Source organism: Taudactylus pleione, unplaced genomic scaffold (assembly GCF_031769625.1).
Source record: "Taudactylus pleione unplaced genomic scaffold, aTauple2 ptg000065l, whole genome shotgun sequence".
In the NCBI taxonomy this organism is placed as follows: domain Eukaryota; kingdom Metazoa; phylum Chordata; class Amphibia; order Anura; family Myobatrachidae; genus Taudactylus; species Taudactylus pleione.
In genome coordinates, this window is record NW_028284467.1 from 15,846,665 (window position 1) to 15,866,924 (window position 20,260).

General features: G+C 44.2%; 1 protein-coding gene across 1 annotated transcript in view; it reads left to right on the top strand.

Moving 5' to 3' along the window:
- The window catches only part of HDAC7 (histone deacetylase 7), a 348,234-nt gene that overhangs the window by 201,452 nt on the left and 126,522 nt on the right, over positions 1 to 20,260 (top strand). The window lies entirely within an intron of this gene.

Consider the following 20,260-nt stretch of genomic DNA (forward strand, 5'->3'; position numbering starts at 1 on the left):
GATGTTGGTGTGTCTTAAAGCTGTAGAAGTGTGTATCGAATGATTAAATGTGTTCATTTATTTGTATTATTTGAATTCATTTTTATAATTTTTATTTCAGAAAGTTTAAAACAGGTTAAAAAAGTTATTGCTATGTCAAAGTTATTGCAAAATGTCAACCACCAGTTTTTAATGTGTTATTTTTTTTAACTTAACCAACATATTTAAGTATTTTTATTTTTAACCATATACTGCAGATTGTATCTGACACTGCAATCTTTCTTCAGATTGACATAACCTCTCATGACGAGATCTGTAGTATAGTATAATTACAGGTTGAAGCAATTATTACTGATTGCAAAGTCCATCTAATACATGAGTGCAATTATCAATGCAATAGTGCTGGTCTACAGTATTTATAATCAGTGTCAGCTACAAGCAACATCATAATGTAAGATACTCTGCAGGATCCTACATCACTGGTCTTTAGATTGAAGTAAAGGCCCCCATACATCAGCAATCTGAGAGCAAATAAAATGCTAAAACAAGATCATATTTTTCTCTGACTTTAATTTCATAAATTGCAGATTGAGCTATGTGTGGTTAGTTGGTTTGTTGATTAGTTAGTTATTTATTTAGTTAGTTAGTTAGTATGTTAGTTTGTTAGACCTTCCTCTATCCCCAAAGCCTTCAAGCATTCCCTGAAATCTCATCTCTTCAGGCTAGCTTTTCAAATTCTAGAACCACCCACTTAACCTCCCTAGTTAATCTCAGAGGCGTAGAGAGGCCGCCCGGGCCCGGTTAAAGTTGATGTGGCCTAATCACAGGAGGCGTGGCCACACCCTATTAGCAGTTAAAAAATATTTATTTTTGCAGTGCTGCATGCTGGGGAGGGGGGAGCTGTGAGCCCCTCAGCCCGGCACAAAACCACCCGCGGGGGGCATGGTCAGCATGATCGCTCCCCCTCACAGGCATAGGAGACTGCTGCAGCTGCTGCTCAGCAGCCGAAAGCAGTCTCCCACTGCAGCTCAGCACACAGCAACGTGTGCTGGGCTGCTGTGATTTAAGAGGGAGGGAGGGAGGGGGCGGTGCTGGTCCCGGGCCCCCATTCGGGCCCCTCCAGCAGCCCGGGTAATTAATACCCGCTCCCCCACCTCTCGGCGCCCCTGGCTGTTCTACCTAATTAGCTCCTGTCTACAAAGTTCAAACAAAATTTACATGTCTGCTTTCCATACTCAACCCTCTAACCCCAGGCCAAAATTGCTGCCAACATTGCCATATGACTGGAACATGCAGCCAATTAAGCATTTTCTACCCTTGCAATCCAGCTGGATTAGTATGCAATATATAGCATTTACCCTTATGTATCAAATAACAACTTATCTATAATATAGATTGTTAGCATACCAGTAGGGCCCTTTTACCTCTCTGTCTGTAAATACCATCTTATTTTATTATCGGGTTCCCATTGCAAAGTGCAGTGGAATATGCTGGCGCTATATAAATAAATGTTAATCAATAAATAAATATTACAGTGACGGGTGAGGCAGACTATTTCAGATATGTGACAGCTAAGAAGAGATGTATATTTTTGGTAAGCAAGACTCTTCTAAAAGCCCAGCCATAACAGTACCGTGCACCATTATTATCAACATTCTTCATTAGTTTTAGTATTTTTTAAATTTTTTACTCTCTTTAAAACAAAACAAAAAAAATAAAATACACATATAATTTCACTAGCAGAAATAACCAAGGGCCTGATCCAGCAGCGTACACAATTCCAACTACGTACGCTCAATTCCAAGTACTACTCATGCATATGCACCGCACTGCGCATGGGCTGCAATCGCACTGCGATCACTCACGCACATAGGAATCCATTACAGAGTGAGTGACAGACCGCGAGTGTATTGGGGTGGTGACAGGGGAGTGGTCGGAGAAACACAGGAGTGTCTGTCCGTTTGAAAGCCGTTGCATGCATAAATTAGCCACTGCGATTGCATACGCAGTTTGTGTACTCACTGCACGCGACGAGACTTGCAATATCTGCGACAGGTCAGACCTGATGTAATTGTGTGTGACAGGCCGATGTGCTTCGATGGTACCAATGTATATACGGATATGAGATAGAGGTAGTGGGCGTCTCTATGCTGGCTGAGCTGTGGCTGGCATTGCGTGCGATTACGCAGCTGCAATCCATACTGAATCAGGCCCCTAGTCAATGAAACAGACCCAAAGATGCTCATAAGAAGACAAAACAAGAGAGAAAAAAACCCATGAGTATTTATAGCACAAGATCTACATAGAAATTGATCACAGTTACATTGCATGGTTATGGTTTGTATACTAGATAGGAAACGTTATCCTTGCTTTCATTTGAAGATAACTCGATTTCAAAATATTAATTAGATATTATCCAGCACTCAGTTTACACAACAGGTCCCCTGATATCTGTTTAGCTCACTGACGCTTATGCTAACAGGGTTTTATCAGTGCAGGGCAACACTGGCTGTCCAAAAAAAGACCAGGTTGGCCGGAGAAAGAAGAGTGCGGCAGACATTTTGGGTTTTCCTTTGTCATGCTGACCCAGACATATTTCAAGCAAGCAGCATATATCATCTGTCAGAGCTTTGTCAGCGGACTAGAGCAGGAACAAGTTGAGGGAATTTCAGCTTTTCAAACTATAGGGTAAAATAGATTTCAGAAGATATAGACAGATCTTGAGGAAACTCGGTTACAGTCTACAAGAGACCTGAGAAAAGATTTATATTGAGAGTCTGCGGAATGATTTGGAAATTGCTAGACAGCGATGGTCACCATTCATGCAGATGGAACTTGAGCAGAGAGTAATAAAAGAAGGGGTACATTTTAGTACAATTTTCTGACACAAGTGCTGCTGGTCACAGGCAGTGATGCCAGGGTACACATGACGGCAAGGGCGTAAGTTCATACCAGGAGCTGGGGCGAGATAGTTGTTGGTGCCTCCCACTGCTCGCATTTACTACCAACACTCCAGTCCCAGCAGCACTCACATGCATTCCCGCACATTCACTACCAACACCCCAGCAGCGGCCAGTCACACACTCTCCTCTCCCTGCTGTCATTTCCAACACCCCAGTAGCACCCAGACATACACACACACTCTTCCCCCTGCATTCACTTCCACCACCCCAGCAGAACCCAGACACACATTCCTCCCCCTGCATTCACTTCCAACACCCCAGCAGCACCAGGACACACACTGTCCTCACCCTACATTCACTTTCAACACCCCAGCAGCACCAGGACACACACTGTCCTCACCTTACATTCAGGGGCCATGCACTTGAGCCTTTGCCATGCCCCTTTTATGTACATTGGCGCAGTTCCTTGCTGGAGATCATCCCTAGAGACCCAACTCCAGGGTGGGGGCACTGGGAGAGGGAGGACCGTGGCACATGCCTGCAGGGCTCCCTAATATTCCTGTGCATAAAGCAGATCCTGGAGCAATGGCGGAGGTCAGTGTGCCCCCTTCAGTGCTGGCGCCCAGAGGTGACTGCCTTCCATTGCCTCCTGAATTTATGCCCCTGCATGAGGGTATTACATCCCTGATATGACTGGAAGCAGCATTTCAGAAATGGATCAAATGCACTGTGCACTTGATCCAAACAGGAGAAGACCATTCCAGTGTCTGTAAAATAGGTCCAGCTAGCTGCAACTATAGTAATATGCCACAATTTACTTGATGTAAGAAGAGAGGCGTGATCTCCCTCATGAAAATCCTGTCTTTGGCGCTGGATATATAATGCACCACCCTGTATGAATTCACTCTGTTGCCAACAAACACGAGCAGCAAAGTCTGTTGTATCTCCCTTTAAGACTTCAGGCATCTGGAAGTTGTGACAGAGATAGGCAAGCATCTGTTTCAGGGAAGGGATTTGTATGGTTGTGGCTTACGGTAACATTACACAGAGGCATCTGCAGACCCCTTTAGAGGAATTGCTCAAGAACTATAATGTCAGCCTTGGGATATTATGAGGTTTTGCAGTTGCATGCAGTCAATGAGCCAAGGCATAAAGAGCTGATTCTGAGTTGGGAGGAAAGCAAAAAAGAGCAGCTAACTTTGCATGTTGCACTGCAGGGGGGGGGGAGATGTGATCTGTGTACAGAGTTTTAGATTTGGGAGGGGTGTGTCTAAACGGAAATCTAAATTACAGTGTAAAATTAAGGCTGTACAGAATCTGTGAGCTACATGCAAAATTAGCCAGTATTTACCCTGCATGAAAAAAAAAAAGTATTTGCACCCCTTGTATTGCAACATAGTTTGTCCAGGTACAGAGGTGTAACTAGGGTTTTTGGTCCCAAGGGCAAATTGAAGAAAAGCCCCCCCTGCATTAAAAATAAGCATAATAGATACATAAACTGGTTAATTGCTAGAAAACTGCGTACAAAACTAAATAATATAAAAACGATTTATAAATATGAAACTTTTCTTCACTTATCTCAAAATATCTTATAACCCGACATCTCCGCTCTGCACAAGATCTGCATCTCTCATTCACACGCATTACTTGTTCCCATTCACGGTTACTGGACTTTTCTCAGGGCTGCACCCACCCTGTGAAATGCCCTCCCACGCACAATAAGAATTTCCACTAGTCTCCAAACATTCAAGCATTCCCTGATAACTCACCTCTTCAGACAAGCTTATCAGATTCCAGATCCGCCCACATAACCTTCATAGCTTCCCTATCTAATTACATCCATTCTTACAGTCTACACATAACCTCACATATTTTCACTTTCTTTAATTTCACATCATCCTGACCCTAGGTCAACTTTCCTGTGTGACTGGATCATACAGCCCACCAATTGACCTCTGCAATCTAGCTGGACCAATTTGCAATATGTAGCACCTCTCCTTGTGTATTAACGCCTTATGCCCTGTAGATTGTAAGCTTGCGAGCAGAGCCCACTTACCTTTATGTCTGTCTGTTACTACCCAGTTTGGTTCTATTAATGTTATTTCCATTTGCAAAAGCGCAACTAAATATGCTGCGCCCTGGGCAAGATTCTGGGCCCCCCCTCCTCCGTTTATATTACAAGTGTACGTCTGTTAACTTAAAATACATTGAAAAAGCCATATCCAAATAAAATACTTAGAAAAAGAGAGACCAAAATAAATAGAAAAAGCCAGATCCATGTCACATTATAAAAGCCAGATCCATGTTACATTATGTGTTTTGTAATACAATGCCCCAAATTCACATTATGCTCTGGCGTCACTAGGGGAGTGCGGGGGGGGGGGGGGGTGTGTGGCCTGCACTGGGTGACACCATCCTAGGGGGTGATACCAAAATAGCAGACCTGCTCTATTTTGTTGTCACCCCTGCGGATGGTGTCACCATGAAGCCAGGACACGGAGAGAGGCAGGGGAGAGACTGTGGACTGCCCTGGCAGCTGCAGGAGCGCTGGGGAAGCCCACTGTGTGCTGAGAACGGGGGCAGTAACACCTCCAAGATCAGTACACTTAAGGGGGTGTGGCTTCACGTGCCAAGACCATGCCCCTTTCTTGAAGCCACACCCCATTTCGACTCAATGCAGCCGCAGCGGGTGTCACCCAGGTAAGTGACGCCACTGGCATTATGCTTCACAGTAGTGCCCCTTATTCACGTCATGTCGCACTGTAGAAGTGACCCTTATACATATTATGCCCTACAGTAGCAGTGCCCCTTATACACATTATGCCCCACACTAGCAGTGCTCCTCATACACATTATGCCACACACTAGCAGTGCTCTTTGTGCACATTATGCCACATACTAGCAGTGCTCCTAATACATTATGCCCCTTATACACATGCCAACTTATATGACCTGGGCCTAATTCCCAGGGTCACTTACAGGAGCACGGGCCTAATACCCTCCTATCAATTCCAACAGGCCGAAGGCCTGATTAACGCCAGGGGCCTAGTGCCCGACGACCTGGTTGTCTAGGGAGAGGATAATAAATACCAGTGGCACAAGGCCTCTTCAGCCACAATTAAAGTTCCTTCCAACCTCTCCCCTACTACTGGCTGCGTTTTAGTACTTCATGCCTCCATCGCCGCAGCGCTTCATATTCCCAACTTACAATCTCTCCCATACACATACCTGCCAGCGTTCCTAAGTGGAATGTTGTGACATATTATTCTCTACACCTCTATTCAACCAAACCACACACATTGCATTGGTGATTTTAGCAGCCTGTGAACATACTATATATAGGTTGTTGGCTTTTATATATACATATGTATATAAAAGGTAGAATTAATTTTACCAATAAATATAATTATAATATATTTTAATGTTAGCCATATCTACTAGAAATATATGCTGAGATAATTTAAAAAGGGACAGGCTGCCTCCCCTACAATTCACCTGCCTAGCCAGGATCTTTGTGGCTTACCAAAATATTATATCAGGTTAAACTGTACATCATTAGTAGGGATGAGCAAACATGTTAAAAGTGCGCTGGAAAGTATTGTGCACATTCCACATTTGGCTGTGCTTTGCAGGAAAATTTGGCCTTAAATCTTCCCAGTCCTAAAGCAACACCATTAGTGCAACATTTCACTGCAACTTTGTTCATCTCTGATTGATAGATATTCTCTTAAATATGTAAGTTGCAATCAATGGTAACAAGGTTACATGTACATATTGATCAGGTATCCATAGAGATACAGTATGTCCTACGTTAGGCAAATTAATGCTGCATACTTCGGTACCCATTATTCTCAATGGGGACTGCAGTCTGGTCCAATTTACCAAGCTCCGAAAAGCTTAGCACAAATGGCTTGTGCTAGTCATGTTAATTTTTCACACATGCTACCATATTGGGGGTCACTGAGACACTCTCTGCATTACATGGCAGGCACTGTGATACTCTCTGCATTATATACCGGACACTGCAACACTCTCTGCATTATATGGGGGGCACTGCGACACTCTGCATTATATGACAGGCACAATGACACTCTGCATTGTATGGTAGGCATTGCAACGCTTTCTAAATTACTTGTTGGGCACTGCAACGCTCTCTGCATATGGTGGGCACTGATGGTCTCTGTATTATATGGCAGGCACTGCAATGCTCTCTGCATTATATGGCAGTTACTGATGCTCTCTGCATTATATGGCAGTCACTACTACGTCCTATGCATTATATGGTGGTTGCTGTGATGTTCTCTGCATTATATGGTGGTCACTAAAATGATCTCTGTATTGTCTGGCAGTCACAAAAATGCTTTTAGTGGTGTATGGCAATCACTAAATTGCTATCAGTAGTGTATGCTCTCTGTATTGTCTAGCATCACTAAAATGCTCTCTCTCTGTATTGTCTGGCAGTCACAAAGATTGCAGGAGGAATTAGCAATTTTTACACTACTGCACATGCATCATTTTCTGAGATCTCACTCTGCGCATGGGTCAGATTAGGAGTCCAAAATCACATGTATCTGCATCAATGTGTGAACGCAAGCAGTAACAAGTTAGCGGAAAATGTGCTGTAACTGGATGGGGAGTACTGAGTCACATTATACAACTTATTTTCATAGGGATATCAAGGGCGTCATTTGTTTTACGAATTGAAGAGTCGGCATGGGGGTGGCGCCAACATCTATCTTGCCTCCTGGCGACTGGGATGAAGTTACGCCACTGGCTGACACTCCCCGTTGCCTCCCCCAAATGCTCCCTGCCTGTTAGTCACACTGTGAATAAAGACTTGCAGCATGTGCTTACAATAATGTACCATGATGCATGCACAGTGACAAAAAATCAATCCATTTGCGAAAACATTGGCATAGCGTACAACTCTGAATCAGAACCTTGCATCATAAGTCCTGTGAGGGTCACAGTACAGTACAGGTTCAAAGCACAGAATGGCAGCACAGTGCCCATTATCTGCCTCTGGGCTTTATGTGCACATGTGTGTACTGGCCACTACTGTCGCTTGTGCTGCAAGACTCTTCCTGCCTGACGATCACTTTGATCACCTTCTGTAAGCTCCCCAGAGCGACTGACATAGACACTCTCTCAAGTGCCGACTGCAGCTCTTGCTAGAAGAGTCCCACTGCAAGTCAATTTTGGTGCCCCAAGATCTGTGTGCCCTAGGCTGCAGGCTGGTCAGCCTAATGGTATTGTGTACCTGATGCAATATGAGGCAACTGTCTCAGACAGCAAGTTCAAGAATTCTTGGTTTGGGGATATTACCTTGTTGGTACCTTTTTACTTACAAAAAACTCCATACCAGTCAGGCAGAGTTCTGTGAGGGCATGTTCACACAAATACGGGCTCTGCAGACCTGAATATGAGCGAAAATATACCCTGAGCATCTTTTGCACCTGGTATAGGGCAGGTGCAAGTGCTCACTTATGATGCTGACTAGTAGTAAACCAGGCGCATATGCTGCACAGGCAGATTTAGCCGCATCTCAAGATACGTACATCTCTGTATGTGGGAAAGTACATGACTTTTCCATGCACGTTGCTTATGAGCAATGTTTCTTCCAATTTAATTTCAACTCTTCATAAGGGCCCATAATATTCACTGAGTGCCAAATTATTATGACAACTGGGTTAGTACTTTGTTAGGGCATCTTTTTCCCTTAATACGGCTTGAATTTTTCTAGGCATAGATTCTACTGACTGATGGTATGTTTTGGGCTGTTGTCTCTATATCCTCATCCGGGTTGGGTATGGGATCCCGGCAGTCAGGATGCTGCTGTCTTTATTCTGACCACCGCCATCCCAACTGCCAGGATCCCATACCCGACAGTCAGAACCCAGACACAATTAGCTAAGTACCACAACGCTAACCCTTACCTAAACCTAACTCCCCCTCCTCACACCATAAACCTAACCCTCCCGCCCTTAGTGCCTAACCCTCCCCCTAGTGCCTAACCCTAATCCAACTTCATGACCCGTTTCCAATCATTTACTGTCCAATTTCTGTGTTCCAGAGCAAACTGGAGGCATTTCACCGTTTGCACCTGATGGCAATGGCATACGGACAAGCCTTCTGCTTCTGTAGCCCATTCGATGTATGGTTCATTGAGAGACTATCTGAATGTGTCCCTGATTCAGGTTATCTGTAATTTGATGAACTGTTGCCCGTCTGTTGGACTGAACAAGTCTGCCCACTCTACGTTCCACTCAAGCATCTAGGCCTTGTGTTCAAACCCAGCTTTTTGTCTGCTGGTCCACTCTGTGTACACTTTAACAACTGCCACCCTCAAATAATCCACCAGTGAAGCCGTTTTGCTAATATTCGCACAACTGCTGCGGGCGCCTGCAAATAATTTCAGATGATGTCGTTTACACATTACTTCATACACTTCATTAGTCTCTGCATGCCTTCACCTTTCCGTTCTTATATAGATTCAGACATCCTACATTAGCATTATTTTCGGAAAAACTATTTTGCATAAAATTGCTGGAGGTCATAATAATTTGGCCACTCAGTGTATAAGTGGACACAGTACAGTGTAACAGAATAACTAGGTGCCACAAGCGTCTCTTCATACAACCCCATGGAACTATTTGTCTATGGCCGACAATGTGTATGTATATATATATATATATATATATATATAATATATATATATATATATATATATATATGTGTGTGTGTGTGTGTGTGTGAGACATCTCTTCTAATGTCCGTGAAGCTGTTTTACTGTAGTAGATGGTGACCCATTGTATCTTAGGAGCTGCATGCAGAGCTGGATTTGTGGTACAAACTTTGTATGAGCCTGTGGTAAGGTCTGAGCCTGTCTGAGCGTACAGCTGTGGTTACGACTCTGCATGCATGTAGACCCGCTTGTTTCCTTGCCTGTAATACATCAGCCAGCTTTCATGCAGACATATATCATGTGTAGATGAGTTAACTCTCTGCTTCTCTCACCTACACAAACAGCCCTACAAATGATATATTTCCTCCTTAATCTAACAGTTCTATACATAATGTTGTAATCCATGATACTCCCATATAAACACTGACAAACACACAACTACATGCAACAATAAATTCACAAACATCACTGGCCTCCCGCTATTTATATGTCCCTCACTCTTTACAGTAACACCGTGACTTTGCGTGAGCTGTGAGTACTCCCGGCATACTTACTTACTTTGTTTCTGGCACCTCCGAGAGAGCTCATGGAGGGTAGATACATGTGGCCACTGTGGGGAGCAGAGCAAATTGCATCACAATCTTTACTCCAGAGGTAGACCACCTACGATACACACCTCCTGTGGCTGTGTACACCTCTAATTGTAGAGCAATTGAGGAACACACCGTTACTGAACACGTCCTACATACTCACCTTCCACCACTCCAGGAGCAAGGGGGAGCAAGGCACGCTTACACAAAAAGTATAACATGGACACATAAGTGTGCAGAGCAGAAAAACAATTATGTCAAACAACTTGCATCCAACTCAAAATGGCCCCATGTATCTCTCTAGACCGGCCAGCAAAAAGTGTAGTGTGTATATAAAAGTAGCAGCTTGGTGAATTTGTTCTATCAGATAATAAGAGAACATGTGAAAAATTTACCATAGAGCAAAGTGTAGAATTCATAAAAGCTCCAATGCTGCTGGTTGCATGAAAGGGGAAGGGGCCTTCGTGGCAGAGGTGCAAAGTTCTGGTGATACAATGGAGTTCCACTTCTGATTTGCCATTATGTGGAATGGTCATCCTGCAGTGTATTTTTACATTCACATTTTGCGGATTCTCTATCTTCGAATAGAGCTGAGATAGCGGCAGCGCCAGCTCATTCTGCTCTGTGGTATGACTGAGGTATGCCACTAATGACAGTACAAAATGATAAGCAAAATTCCTGACGCAATGCTGTTTTCTGCCCTTAGCGCCGCAGAAACAGCATCGCACCAGGCAGTTTAGTCGTATAATGCCCGTTCTCCTGACTAAAGACCATGTTTAAGGCATGAGAACGGGCATTCTGGTGACAAAACAGTGCACTTAATTGAATAGCTCCGGGAGCTCCTTCCTGGCACTATTCATTTCGCATTGAATTGAATCGTGCCCAATGAGCTCTAAAATGCATATAAAACGCATATCATACCGGTTTGCATGACATGATAAGCATGTTCTAGAAGGAAAAAAAACCTGAGAGGAATTGGGAAAACGTTACAGCTACATTCTGACAGAGAAATGTGTAAAATGACACGACCAAATGCCGCATGAAACGAATATTCCATTGAACACTTCTAAAAATGTTGTAAAGTGATCTTTATCCGTGCATGCTCAAAATGTCAAGTGTAAATAATCCAGCAAAGAAAATTATGAATTATATTAACTCATAAAAGGATCATGTACAGTATGTAGGCAGGTTTATGTGTTATTTAAACTAAGTTGGTTGTTAGATGATATAAATGAATTGCCCTTTAGTATTACATAGTATGAGTTATTCAGCTTTACATATTGACCAATTTGCCTTCTTCACCATTTTTTCAGAACGCTTCTGTCATTTTTCTGTGTTTACTATATTTAAATGTATTGGGAAGTCTCCAATGGGCTAGATTCAATGCAACACGAATTGAATAGTGCCGGGAATGAGCTCCCTGATCTATTCAATTCAGAGCAGAAATCCGACAAAACTCCTGGCGCGATGCTGTTTTCTGTCCTTAGCGCTGCAAAAACAGCATCGCACCAGGCAGTTTAGTTGGAAAATGCCTTTTCTCGCGACTGAACACCATGTTTAAGGCACGAGAACGGGCATTCTGCGACATAACAGCGCACTATATTGAATAGCTCCGGGAGCTCCTTCCCAGCACTATTCAATTCGCGTTGAATTGGATTGTGCCCAATGAGCTCTAAAATGCATATGAAACACGTCATATCGGTTTGCATGACATGGAAAACACCAATAGGTCTGTGGCTGTAAGGGAAAACTTAATGGACTGCATTGACTATAAGAAATCTCCATTAGAGCTCTTACGCTTCCAGCTTCTTAACTAAGCATTAAATAATTCACAGAACTCATGTTTTACACATCAAAATTGTTTCTGTATGAGTGAAAAAGGAAAAGTGGGCTGGTAATATTAATGGAATCTGTTAGTTTTATTCCTTTGCCAAATATAAGTGGGAATGGGTGACACATCCTAGACAACTCCTGAAGGATATAGGCATACCAGACTATTTGTGTAGCCTACTACATGCTTAAAAACGGTGTGTAGTGTACTAAAAATAAGGCTTGAAGTAGACATCAATGAGTCATACTCTAGGGTGAACTGTTGCAGTATAAAGTACCATGTCATTTTATAATTAATCCCTAGTGAATGTTGACTAATGGACATTTCTGGGTGCCAGCCATCATCCCTGTGGAAAAGCCCTAAAACTTTCCCAGATCATGCCCCTCAAATGTTTATTATTTAGGCCCAAACATCTGTGTTTTATGTACACATCAGTTGCCCATCTGCAATCCCAACCTCTTCACTAGAGACCCAGAAGTTTGCTGTGACTTTGTAAAGTTCATTTGACTAGAGTCATAGGCAGGGGTGTAGCATGTAGCCATGGCACCCTGAGCATGTGTGTGCTATTGCACCCCTACCCCCCAAGTGTGCCAGGTAGGGGGCGTCAAGGATGTAGGGGTAAATTAAAGGAAAATGCAAATAAACATTAGGGGCAGTATCAAACTGGGTCATGGAGGGCTAGATATATTCCAGCCCACTAAAGTAATTCCACCAATTGAAAATAAGGCACACAGTAGTGCCACCAATTCATATTACGCCACACAGTAGTCTTTTATTTATATTACGCCACAGTAGTGTCCCTTATTCGCATTACATTACACAATAATGGCCACAATACACATTATGCCACCCATTAGTGCCCATTAACTAGTGTTATGCCACAGTTGTGGCTATTTTTTCACATGCTACACAGTATTCCCCACAGTTCATATTATGCCACAGTCATGTTCATAGTTCACATCATGCCACAGTAGTGCCCCTTATTCACATTATGCCTAACAATAGTGCCCCTTATTTATGTTATGCCACAGTAGTGTCCCTTTTACACATTATGCCACAGTAGTGCCCCTTATACACATGCCATAGTAGTGTCCCTTATTGGCATTTGGCGTCAGAGCAATCAGGTGTGACCTCACCAGACTCACCAGTCAGGATTCTCCCAGTCATGGGTCCCACGACCCAGGCTCTCAGCAGCAGCACCCGGCTCAGGCCTCCCCTCAGCAGCAGGGACACAACTGCCATGTTTTCTAATTCGTGCAAACCGGGCTGGCTGACATCAGGGCCAGGGTGATAGATGGGACCCACGTCAGAGGTGGAAAAGAGGAGTAGCCCGGGGGTGATGATGGGAGGGGACCGCCTCCTCCCTCTTTGTTATTACCTGTGGATCCACCCTTCCTCCCTTCCATTCAGCCGGTTTAAGTTACCAAAATATTAATGTATATATAAATGCATACATACAGTGTATACATTTCTCACACAGCTCTCCCCACTCACTCAGATCTTCCCCCTTCTCACACATATCTCCTCCCGTCAAACACACACAACAATCCTCCCTCATTCAGAACCCGCCACAGCTCTCCCCCCTTACACAGCTCACCTCCCCTTACATAGCTCTCCCCCCACTCAGCTTCCCCTGAGTCCCCTCACACACACAGCACTCCCCCTCACTCAGATCTTCTCACTCAAATCCCCCCTTCACACACACAGTTCTCATCCTCACACAGATCTCCCCTCCTCACACAGACCAACCCCCACACGCACTCATACACACACAGCTCTTCCACTTAACAAAGCTCCCCTCCACACACATAGATATTCCCCCTTTTACTCAGATCTTCTCCCTCTCTCCTTACAGTTGCAGGGCGCTGGAGATCAGCCATTTGTCTGGGGGGGGGGATGAAGGGGGGAGGGAGTCACCTGCTGATGAGCTGAGCCTGAAACACATAAAGAGATCAGTGCATCCATATGGGGGGTGTGGGGAGGGAGCATCAACCACTGTCTGGAGGCACTGATCTCTTTATGTGTGTCAGGCTCAGCTCAGCAGGTGCTCTGCCCTTCGTCGGATGGCTGATCTCCGGCGCCCTGGCCGGAGCAGGCGCCTGTGGCATGTGCTCCACTGGAACCATCCTCCCTACTCCCCTGGTAATGGGATATTTCCATTAATCTGCTATTATGTGTCTAGGGCCCTCATTCAGAGCCGTACGCTCTGAGCAGAGCGCACGCTCTGAATGAGGGCCGCCCTCCATAAAAATGGAGCGTCCTCCTGGACGCTCGTATAGCTGTGGGTCACCACCCACAGCCTATACGAGCGTGCAGTTTGATGGCCGCGATGGTCGTGACCATCGCGACCATCGAAACTGCGAGCCGGAGCCTGCGGTTGAGGTTTTCAACCGCAAGCTCCGGAGTGATTTTGGCTCTATCAGAGCCAAAATCACTCCCACTGACATCACTAGTGATGTCAGTGGGCCGGCTTCTGACGGGAGGCGTTCCCGTGGGAACGCCCCCGTCAGGGAGGCACGCCCCCGGCACGCCCACCAAAGGGGGCGTGCTGTCAATCAACATCGACAGCACGCCCCCTTTGATCAGACACAACGAGCGAAGGACTTTCCTTCGCTCGTCGCGTCTGGCGCATGCGCACGACGGAGCTCCCTCCGTCGTGCGCATGCTCAGTGCAGAACATCGACCCACTTGCGAGCTGACAGCCGCTCGCGAGTGGGTCTGAATCAGGGCCTAGGTTTTGAAGTAGGAAGGAATAGTACAACCTGAGAACCAGCAGCACATAGGATTTCAGGAGATTAGTGTACTGATTTTGTGGGAGACAGAACACTCGTGAGATCGCTTTCCTACAGGTGTTAAAAAATATGCTTTTACTAGTGATTTTTAATGACTCCAAGAGCTGGCTGTAATTAATTTTAAGCTACAGAGTTAGCAATGTGATCCAACTGATCATATTGTGCACAGCAGGATAAAGACTGCAGGGGAATATGTTACATTTTTTTTATATGACTTATTGAGGTCTATTCAGCAGCAGTAACGATGTTGCCTAGAATATTATCGGTATATTACGATTTTTTTTCAATTATTAAAATTTATAGCTGCTATTCAGCAATATTTTGCAGGGACAGCGGCTGCGGTAACACGTTGTCCCTGCCATGTAACAGAAGGCATTGTTATCAGTTTCCAAAAACAATAACTTCTGTTTCTGTTTCTGCTCCTGCGCATGCTGAGTCATGCGCTTGGGAACAGTCTCTGGGTCTGATTCAGAGCCGGACGCTATTTGCGGTCGTTCGTTCAGACAAAAGGGGTGGCTATTCAAATGAACCGTTCGCTCTTTGCGGTCTGTTCACGCCTCTAGGTCTGAACGAGCGAACAAAACATGCGGTCGTTTTTTGGAAAACTACGCCCCCTGGCCGCTCGCATCCTACGTCATGTCCACTATTTATTAGATTAATCGAGTACATCGACCAGCGTATGAACTGCTCGCTATTCTTGTGGTTGGTTTTTCCTACCGCAATCTTGCGAGCAATTCTGACTATAAAATAACCCAGTGACATGGTCAATGACGCTGCTGTATTAATTATGCACACCCTTAAAACGCCCGTTTTGACCTTTAAGCACGCCTGCGTTCGGATCTCCACTCCCCGTTTTCAAGCACCTTCCCCCGTTACCACCCACAGACGCCTCCTCCTGTCACTCAAAATAGCAGGCATTCGCTATTTAGTGAACAAACGATTTTCGGACGCACTGACTGGTTCGCGCATGCGTATAACGATCCGTACGCATGCGCAGTTGGGCAAACATTGCTCGGAACGAACGAGCGGCCGCTTACCAGCGGCTCTGAATCAGGCCCTCTGTCCCTACTTTGGGGGGAATTCAATTGAACGCGTTATTGAATAGCGACGGAAGGGACTCCCGAAGCTATTCAATACACTGCGCTGTGTGGTCGGAGAATTGACGGTTAACACGCCTATTGCGCCTTAACAAGGGTGTTAAGGCGTGTTAACTGGTATTCTCTGACCAAAGTGCCGGGCGCGCGGCTGTTAGCGCAGCGCTATACAGAAAAACTGCTGCGCACCCGACACTTTGGTTGGACTTCTCCTTGCATCCCCAGGGGGGTGCGAGAGGAAATCCTTAGCGCGACCAAACAGCGCTGTGTATTGAATAGCTTCGGGACTCCCTCCCATCGCTATTCAATAGCGCGTTCAATTGAATTCCCCCCTTTGAGGCGACCGCGGAGGGATAAGTTCAAATGCAGCCTGTCCAAATTGATTGACATGTGTATACAGGCTTTATACTAGTCTGTATACATGTACAGTATATTTATGTGCTTTTATATATAAAATATATATATAAGTTTTAAATATAATAGCACATAAATAGAAATGTATACAGGCTAATATAAAGCCTGTGTACCCATGTCAATCATTTAGGCAGGTTTGACAGGTTCTATAGTGACTTACTTGCCAGCGGTCACCACAGAGCAGGGACAGAGACTGGGCGGAGTTACAGGATCCTGCATGGACTTATGGGGAAATTTCCCTCTGTCCTTGCAGTTTTCGGGTGATTTAATGTATTTTCTTCATATAACACCATTCTGAGATGGCGTTATATAAATTAAACATTTATTGAGTAATTTAGCACTTTTTGCTTTGCTGACTAGCAAAAAGCTTTAAAGCACTGTAGAGATCAATGGCTGGTCCCTACAATGTGGTACTCTATGAGATGGGAATTAATGGAGAAGATAATTGCATTATCTTCATCATTCACCCATTGCTGACTAGTGGATTTACATACAAAAAGCGGAAATTATAGTTTCCGCTTTTTTTTATGTCAAAAAATCATTGCTGAATAGACCCCTTAGAAAAGTGTACTTAAAAGCGATAAGTATTTCATACTTACTTATTTTGACAAAATGTAACAGATAATGATAAAATAACTGTGGTTCTACGTCAGTGGTTTTCAACCGGTGTGCCGCGGCACACTAGTGTGCCGTGGCCGGTTGTGAAGTGTGCCGCGGGGCTGTCAGAGCCACCAGGCACATTTTACTGTACTTCAGCATCCCGGGCCGCTGAGCTCCTCTGGGAGACTCAGGCGCGACCGGGTAGTGACCTGCAAAGATGCGGCGGAGTGACGTCACAGGTCACGCATGCCGCGTTGTCCACTGCCCTCCAGCCCGCTCTGCCAGCCAACGCCCTGCACCAATCAGCCAGCCCGCGCTCTGTCCAGGCAGGCTCTGCAGCCTGCCTGGAAGCCCGCCCGCACGCGATCCTGCTGCAGTGTGAGTGACAAGGGGGGAAGAAATGTGGGTTTTGTGGGGACCAGACATTTTTTTCTTCTTCGTGGGTACCAGCCATAGTTTCATTTTTCGTGGGAACCAGTCATGTCATTTTTTTTAGTGAGAACCAGCCATATGTTATCCAGCCATATATTTGCCTATTTAGTGGGGAACAATGTTTTGTTTTTTGTTTCTGTGGGGCCAGCCATAGGTTTCTTTTTCTGTGGGGAGCAATTCTGTGGGGCGCAATGTGGTATGGTTGTTTTTTTTGTGGGGAGCAATGTCGTTTTTTTTTTCTGTTAGGCCAGCCAATGGGATTGTTTTATTCTTGTGGGAGCCAATGTAGTGTGTTTTTTATTCTTGTGGGGGCCAATGTAGTGTGTTTTGTTCCTGTGGGAACTAATGTAGTGTGTTTTGTTCCTGTGGGAACTAATGTAGTGTATTTTTTCATAGTCCGCGCACACCGCATCGCCGGATAGTGTGCCTTGGCAATTTTAAAATCTTGTGTAGTGTGCCGCGAGTTGAAAAAGGTTGAAAATCACTGTTCTACGTAAATATTCTGCAACCAACAATCCCTTTTGCTCTTCACTTCCAAACACCCTCATCAATGTTCCTATTTGCCTTAATAAAAATAATCCACTTTAAAACAGACCAGCTTATCTGGGGTCTCACCTCTATTGTGTCAGGAGAAATGGTATCCCTCTTTGATGATAGAGCCAGAGTAGGCCACAGATCATCACCCGACCAAAGAACATCACGTAAGCTGAAATAAAATACTCGGCAGAACTCTGTAGAACATGGGTCTCTCTCCACTGGAAGCGAGAATTGAACTCACTGTGATGCTGTTATGGTATCCAGTTTTCTTCTGCAAATCTCTTACCAAGGGTTACCACCTGTCAGTAAACAGGACAAATGTTCATCCATAAGTAGGAAAAAGTTGTAATCAGTAAAATCAAACTCCCTTGAGTAACAAGAATAACACACAGAAATGGAAGGATATTTGACAATGTCTCAGAGCTATTTATTTGTAGAACACATAGATATATCCTGTAATAAAATTACAATATTTGGTATCCTTGTAGTCATGTGACGTTGGAGATTAAAATCTGGTGTATATTTCCAACTTGGGTTTAAACCATTGTGTAAATGATAATGTCAGCAAAATATACCATACCATATGAACACTTGTCATTTGCGTTCTTTACAAGCCCCACAGTGCAAAATACAAATGAAGATATAAATACATACATTGAATCTACAAGTACAATAGTATGTTTTAGTTGGGATTCTCCCTGACATTTACCAGTAAAACAACATTGGACTATTTGAGAAGCATCCGGATTGTTGGCCTGTCATTGACAGAAAATAATAATTTTAAAAAAAATGAGACCACCTTGTATATGTTGTTATTTTTATACATGCAGGCAGGTGACCTCATATAGATATAGACCACAGCACCTCTGTGCAAGTACACGGTGCTGGGCAAACCTGGGGCATGGGGCACCAGGCATGTCAGGCTGATGCCAGTTTCTTTGGTTAGAGGATTTCTATTTTTTTTAGCTTCACGATTATTAAAGTAAATGGAAGATATATATATATACAGTCAGGTGCATAAATATTGGGACATTGACAGAATTTTCATATTTTGGCCTCTATTCACCACCACAATGGATTTGAAATGAAACAAACAAGATGTGCGTGAACTGCAGACTTTCAGATTTAATTTGAGGGTAATTACATTCAAATCAGGTGAACGGTGTAGGAATTACAGCCGTTTCTATATGTGCCTCCCACTTTTTAAGGGGCCAAAAGTAATGGGACTATCAACTCAAAAGCTATTTCATGGACGGGTGTGGACTATTCCCTCGTTATTTCATTAAAAATTAAGCAGGTAAAAGGTCTGGAGTTGATTCTAGGTGTGACATTTGCATTTGGAATCAGTTGCTGTCGACTCTCAATATGAGATCCAAAGAGCTGTCACTATCAGTGAAGCAAGCCATCATTAGGCTGAAAACTCAAAACAAACCCACCAGAGAGATAGCAAAAAACATTAGGTGTGGCCAAATCAACTGTTTGGAACATTCTAAAAAAGAAAGAAAGCACCGGAGAGCTCAGCAACACCAAAAGACCCGGAAGACCACGGAAAACAACTGTGGTGGATGACAGAAGAATTATTTCCCTGGTGAAGAAAAACCCCTTCACAACAGTTGGCCAAATCAAGAACACTCTCCAGGAGGTAGGCGTATATGTGTCAAAGTCAACAATCAAGAGAAGACTTCACAAGAGTGAATATAGAGGGTTCACCACAAGATGTAAACCTTTGGTGAGCCACAAAAACAGGAAGACCAGATTAGAGTTTGCCAAACAACATCTAAAAAAGCCATTACAGTTCTGGAACAACATCCTATGGACAGATGAGACAAAGATCAACTTGTACCAGAGTGATGGGAAGAGAAGAGTATGGAGAAGGAAAGGAACTGCTCATGATCCAAAACATACCACCTCATCAGTGAAGCATGGTGGTGGTAAGTGTCATGGCGTGGGCATGTATGGCTGCCAATGGAACTGGTTCCCTTGTATTTATTGATGATGTGACTGCTGACAAAAGCAGCAGAATGAATTCTGAAGTGTTTCGGGCAATATTATATGCTCATATTCAGTCAAATGCTTCAGAACTCATTGGACGGCGCTTCACAGTGCAGATGGACAATGACCCGAAGCATACTGCAAAGGCAACCAAAGAGTTTTTTAAGGCTAAAAAGCGGAATATTATGCAATGGCCAAGTCAATCCCCTGACCTGAATCCGATTGAGCATGTATTTCACTTGATGAAGACAAAACTGAAGGGAAAATGCCCCAAGAAAAGCAGGAACTGAAGACATTTGCAGTAGAGGCCTGGCAGAGCATCACCAGGGATGAAACCCAGCGTTTGGTGATGTCTATGCGTTCCAGACTTCAGGCTGTAATTGCCTGCAAATGATTTGCAACAAAGTATTA